Source organism: Hesperophylax consimilis, chromosome 3, assembly GCF_061612785.1.
Source record: "Hesperophylax consimilis isolate HC1 chromosome 3, BYU_Hcon_1.0, whole genome shotgun sequence".
NCBI classification, from domain to species: domain Eukaryota; kingdom Metazoa; phylum Arthropoda; class Insecta; order Trichoptera; family Limnephilidae; genus Hesperophylax; species Hesperophylax consimilis.
This window is the reverse complement of record NC_142838.1, coordinates 6084564-6091537: the sequence shown is the minus strand read 5'-3', so window position 1 is coordinate 6091537 and position 6974 is coordinate 6084564.

Sequence of the window (6974 nt, the reverse complement as noted above, 5' to 3'; positions counted from 1 at the left end):
AATGGAAATGATTGAAAATATTCAATAAAATATAGATAAACAAAGCCAGAATATATTTTTTGAATTCTTTCGATTGAACTTTGAGACTCCGAAAAAATGAAGATTAATGATTGTTAGGATAAGGTGGTAAATATTTTTAAATAAAACTGTTTTTCTGAACAGGTAATATTGAAAACGGAAAAAAATAAAGCAATTTTAACAAGAAAATTTTACGCGTCTTTGGTTTTTTCTTACGTACATTGGTAAAAAATCCCAGGCAGAATGCATTTTTTTTAATTTTTCCATTTGCATAGTAAATGATTTTAGATTTTCTTACTTCCCCTTTTCCTGCTTTACCTACTTGACGTGTTGTAAATCACAAATCTGACTTCTTTTTTAATTATTTTTTCTACGATGAGATGCAATCCATGAGTATGAATTTATTTATGCATATGTTTCTAAGCACAAACATAAATATATAAAAATTTCACTATTCAGTTAAGGCAGCATACTTATCCATACTTACCCATTGTCCGTGTGAGGTTGTTTTTAAAATTTATTTATTTCTCCTAATGGTGTGTTTGTTTAGTCTTTTATAATATATCAAATACAACAATCAAAATGACATTACTTTTGACGAATCCAGTAGGAATTTTTTAAAAATTATTTTAATAATAACTTTTAATATTATTATTTTAATTAAAACGTAACACATTTTGTTTCCACATCGTAATAGTCGAAAAATATTGTTACGAAAAGCTAATCATCCATTAGCTTCCATACTGTATAATGTATACGTTTTTCCAAGAAAAACTCCGTTTCCGTCATTTTACTTAGGTAGATAATAAAACAACGAAACTTCAGAAACTTTTGTAGAAATTTAAATGGCTACTTTTATGGAAGCAAAGCTCTTTCTCACTAACGAAAAAAATACACATGTATTCATATACGAGCAACTTTATTTATATTTTCAATTTTTTAATATTATACAGCAGATTTCTACTATCAGTTTAATGTTACACAAATACGTTAGGTACCACGAACATGTTTTTTTACAAAACGCACATAATCCAATGAATAATTGAATGAAATTTTTGATTTATAACCAAGGATTATATGAAAAAAGTATGTGATACCATTGATGCAAGTGTTAACCGTGAATCCCACGCTTATTCAAGTAATTAATTACAATGCGATTAATTTATTGCATTTTACCGTTGGAGATGTAAATAATAATATTAATTTCATAGTTGTGTTAATTCTGGAACTATTAATTTTCACTTACCTATTCAGGTTTTCCATGTATCAGTGGCATGCAATCACGATTTTATTCCCATGGTCACGATATTCAGAACGAAAATCTATCCGTTGATATTTCCATTGATTACCATTAATTAAAGTAAATGAATTGATCAGCTAATCAATTTAAATAACCCTTTAGTAGGATGTTATAATATTTTACTTAGTAGGTAGGGAAACACATACTTAAAATTAAATAAATTTCACATTCCTAAATTTCCAATATCAAAACACTTTGAAAACATACAGTGCTATTCCATGCACTTAATTACAAAACAAATGCAGCATTTAATTCGCCAATTAACCGAGCTCTTCATATTCTAAACAGGCTGATGTGTACCTGGCGTTGCTGTGGGTTATTATTTATTATTTATCAACGCCCTGTTGGGCTTTTACAGAGGATATTGACTATTTATGTATCTAAGTGTAACATAATACATGGATTGCACCAAAGTTATTTAGAAAAAAAAAATTAAAATCAAATTCTAATACAAAGATTAACATCAAATCCAAATAATAACACCTGAAATTGTCAATTATCCAAAAATTAAAACATAAAGTAAGTAATAAATTATAATAAAACCAATATGAAACATTTTTCCACTTTAATTTTACTAACCGTAACCGGTTTCAGCTCGTTAAAGCCATTTTCAGACTGGTACAAATTATTCTTAGTCTACATTATAATATATTATAATGGATTCCACTATGAATTGTCAGTTTCAAAAATAGAAATATTATAAAGTAAGTATGTACATTAGGGTGTCCCAGGACATAAGGAAGAATTTTTTTTTCATGAATTTAAATATGCATACCCTTTTATTTTATTTCATTTGATCCCAATAACTCATATAATAAATATTATTTTAATTAAACACTGGCAACTCGTGCCGACTTGATGCCAAACATATGGTACAGAGTTAATATGGAAGGATTTTCAACTTTCATTTTTGTCGGATAAATAAAATTTAAAAATGCACAAATATTCAATTATGTAGTATTTTATATTTAAAAATGGTTTATTGATTAAATTTTTTCTTCATAGTTTGTTTTTTAGAGTCAGGATAAATCTTCCGGTGTTCCTGAACGCATCGTAACAAAAATTATTTTTGTTCCTCTTCGACCGTGAGATTAAGCCATGAAAATCTTGCATTAACTTAACAACTCTTTCAGCTGTATCATTCACTACCCTCAGCGGCGACATCTTCTTTCTGAATTCTTGATACGAAGCATTATTTGACCACATCGTAGGGAATTCGTTAAGAAAACTGGCATCTGTTTTCAGACGATCAAACAAATACTTGCTCTTGACTGAAATGAAGTCGTAAATATTTTTCTCTGAAACAAAAGTCACTAAATTATGATATGAACAAAAACCTCAATACAAAACATAATTTAAACTACTTAATAAACTTACCATACAATTTACCATCAAGATCTTCCTTCGATGGGATGTAACGTTTGTCATGGGTTGATAAAATATTTTTTTGTTGTGCTTTAACTGCTATAATACATTGTGGCCATGGCTTGACATAGGATGTTACTATGAACAGGCAAACGTCTAAAAGTGCCGCCTTATCCTAACCGATAATTTTAAATTGCGCACAACTTAATGATATTTTCAAGGAATAAAACGCCTTTGCCATCCATCGAGCACCTGGAGGCCGAATCTTAAATTTTCTCGCTGTATCTCCGCCTAAAACTATCACACAGAGCTCTAAAAACTCTCAATAGTCATCTCCAAGTATTTTTGTTGTCAGTGCAGTACGGTAAAAGTCAAGCAAATCATCGATTTCGGAAGCAGTTAAGTGCAATGTGAGATTTTCTCTGTAGCACTAAATTTTATCGGGATCAACATTTTTACAGTTATCTCGAAAATTTTTGAAGAGTGGTATGTCACTTGACTGATTTTTACTTCAAACACAGCTTGTAATACCAACAATGGCTATATTTGGTATATATTGTCAGTTAAATTCACTTTCCAGATATTGTAGAACAAAACTTCAAGAACTTGTCCATTAGATGGCAGTTTAGAACCCGATATTTGGTGTTTTACGACTCTTATTAAAAATATACTCTTTTTAGAAGTGCGTAAATCTAACAACATCTTGCCTGAACGAGTGATTTTCGTTTACTAACAAAATAGCAAGTTACTACAAGCTCATAAACACGTTTGCTCGCTGGCGTCTTAATGTACAAGTACTGATATCTTTCGATGCAAGTCGGCACGGGTTGCAGTTGTCCAAAGTAAACGAATTTTGTTTTGCAGTTGTCCAAAGTAAACGAAAGTGTTTTGTCATTATTCAAACAAAATTAGAGGGTATGCGTTCAAAAATAACAACTTTAATTCTTTTGGGACACCCTAATGTACATACATTGTACATTGGTATATGCACACAATTATTCACGTTTGTTGCGCACCAATTCAAACATTGACATTTTTTCAGATTATCAGCCCAAATTCAAACATTGCATCATATCAATAAAATAAACTGTTCAATGCGCATACATACGCATAAATTCACACTCACACATACGTACACACACACGTACACACACACGTACACACACACACACACATATATATACATTCAACACACGTCACCTGGTAATTAAGGAATATACATACCATTTACCAGACATTACAAGGAAACATTTCATAGGTACCCAACATGAAGTATCTAATTCCTGTAAATGTTAATTGATAACAAAAAAATAAATACTATCTCATACAGGACCCCACCGAGAGACAGCCTGGGTTCTCACTGCCTCGCAAAACCTGGTCCGCCATCAATAGGTTAAGGTGCTCCCATAGCCGCTGTGCCCACATGATGCACAGATGGGCCTTAAAGAGTCGGCGATGTGTGAATGTGGTGCGGTGCAGACTACCGAACATGTGGTCAACGAATGCCCGCTCCATTCATTCCCCGGCGGGATTGATGAGGTTCACATGGCGACGCCTGAGGCCCTAATATGGCTCGCAGATCTAGATGTCCCCCTCTGACCCCCCACCATACGAAAGAAGAAGAATCACTGTAACTCATGTACCTACTGTTTGTTTCTATAATATCAAATAAATAAATCACAGTGTATCTTTCGCTTTTATCAAGCCTCTGAAGCTCTTCAATGTTTGAATGTTTTAATTAAATTTTCTGATTGCTTTTATTTTGTAGCTAACCGTGTTTGAGTTCGTGTTAAGTAAAAGCAACTCTTAATAGGTTATAAGTGATAAAGTAATATAATGATAGCAACCATATTTGGGTCAAGTATAAGTACCCACTCAAAGTGAAAATGACCTGTTTAGAGTGTAACAAGATATTATATTTTAGCAACGTGATATCATTTAAGAAAATAGCAAACGTGAAAATGAACCAATAATAAAATAAAATTTTGTGCATTATAGAAATTTGTGCACGCACTTGGATTTTATGGTAGAAATTACTGACTAGTAGGTCCAACCAAATAAATATTTAAATGGGCTGAAAGAAAAATGTGATCACTTACTGAAAGAATTTTCCTTTATTTTAACTTTTACAGAATTCTTCCAGATTACTCACCCGGATTAGCGCAATAAGGACATAGGCCAAAGCATGAATACCAACCGTAATTTCGCCATTGAGATGCTTGACTCGTATTGATGACGGTTCCACATGATTCTTATCTTTCTCTCACAAATTTTTAATTTTCCGTCTTGTTCTTCTTACGAGAAAGATCTGAGAGTAAAGAGAAAAGTTTCGTACAAGAAGTAGGTACGAATACACACTGATATTGTCAATTTTGTTAGATTTTTTTCAATTTAGTAAGTTTCATTGGTTGACCCTCGGAGGAAGTTTAATCGAATGAATTATTCAAAAATTTCAGTTTATTGGTGAATACCATGTATTCACTGTATCACATTATGTAGTCCTAGCATATTTCTTAGATTAAATCAAAACAAAGCATTAATTAAAATATGTTACAAGATAGTATGTTATGTTAAAATAACGTAGATATCGCACGAAAAATTCCGATCAGCGGAACTGTACTAACTCCCCCCGGAGCGGGAGGGGTAACCGTTTTCTGATTTTTTTTAAATCAATCCCACACAGGACACCCTGAGGAAATAATTTTTCTTAGGACATATGTCATCATTGGGGATGCTGTGTGGAGGGGTCATTTTAAGGAGAATTGGGATTAGATCATTCGGGACTTGATGAATATAGTAAATTAATTGACAAATTTCAAAACAGTCTGCTCGTGCGCAGGATCGGAACTGCTCGTGCGCAGGATCGAATTGCATACGCTGCCGCCGCTTACAAAAACAATATGAATATTACGAAAAAAAGTGATAAATTAATTATTAATGAACTTCTAACGTTTCTTCAAAACAAAATCGATATCTTAGACGAACTTCAAATATGCGGTTCAAATATGCTCCAATCATTTCTCAGAAGACGAAGTGGAGGCTGCAAAAGACATTCTGTGCAGTGAAACAGTTGAACGCAGGATTATGAGGAAAGGCGAAGGCAGGAAGTCTAAGAATTTATATGATATCATTAAAATACTGAAGGAAACAGAGAATGAAGCTCTACCGACATTTGTCGCTCAGAATCTACACAAACTACCGCCTGTCAATTTCGATCACGTAGATGTCACTTGTCTCCTAAAAGATATCACGGCATTAAAGGGTGAATTAACCACAATTCAGTCACAAATGTCCAAACGAAGCGATATGGAAGTATTGCGTTCTGAAATGGCTCTCCTAAAAAATGAACTGAAAATAAATAAACATAACCGTATTCCAAATCAAGACGAAAACACATCGCCGTCCTTGAACACATTGAAGGTCACCATATCGATAGCCATAGATAAGAACCGCTCAAACTCACGGTCGCCAACTAATGAAATACATTTGGACAACAATGCGCTATGCAGTAATGTGATAACCCCGCCCGCGCCCCTCGCATTAGCTGCCCCACCTGTCATGCACTCTCCTCAATCATGGAATAAAGTAGCGGCGTCTAGCTCTCTCACACAACAGCAACAAGTCATACTACAGACATAACAGGTACATAAACCGGGTATGGATGAATCAGCCAAAGTTGCACGCACACAATCTCACAAAAATACATTTAAACCAGAGACAACTAATTTTAATACAGATGGTTATAAAACCGTTACAAGAAAACTAAGGAGGTCGAGAAATATTATTGCTAATGGAATAGCGATGGAGAACTTCCTAAAAACAGCCGAGTTAAAAACAACGCTCTATGTGTCGAGGTTCGACAATAGTGTAACTGAGGACAATATTCGAAACTTTATCAATTGTAAAATAAAAGGAAGTAATATCCAAATAGAAAAAATAATACAACGAAATCCCACTCAGTTTGGATCTTTCAAGTTGACTATACCGAATACGGATTTCAAAACCTACATGAACAAAGAATTTTGGCCGACTGGTACTGTTTTCCGAAAATTTATTGAAAAAAAATACAATGGAATAGAACAAAATTAAGATAATCTCAATAAACTGCAAAAGTTTTAAACGAAACGTCAACTTCGTTATAGATATGTGCGATATCTACGATGTAATACTTTTGCAAGAAACGTGGTTATTACAAAACGAAACATCGAATCTATCCAAAATTCATCCGAACTTCCAGGGATGGGTTACCTATGGTGTAGATTTATCAAACGGACCGTTACGAGGCCGACCC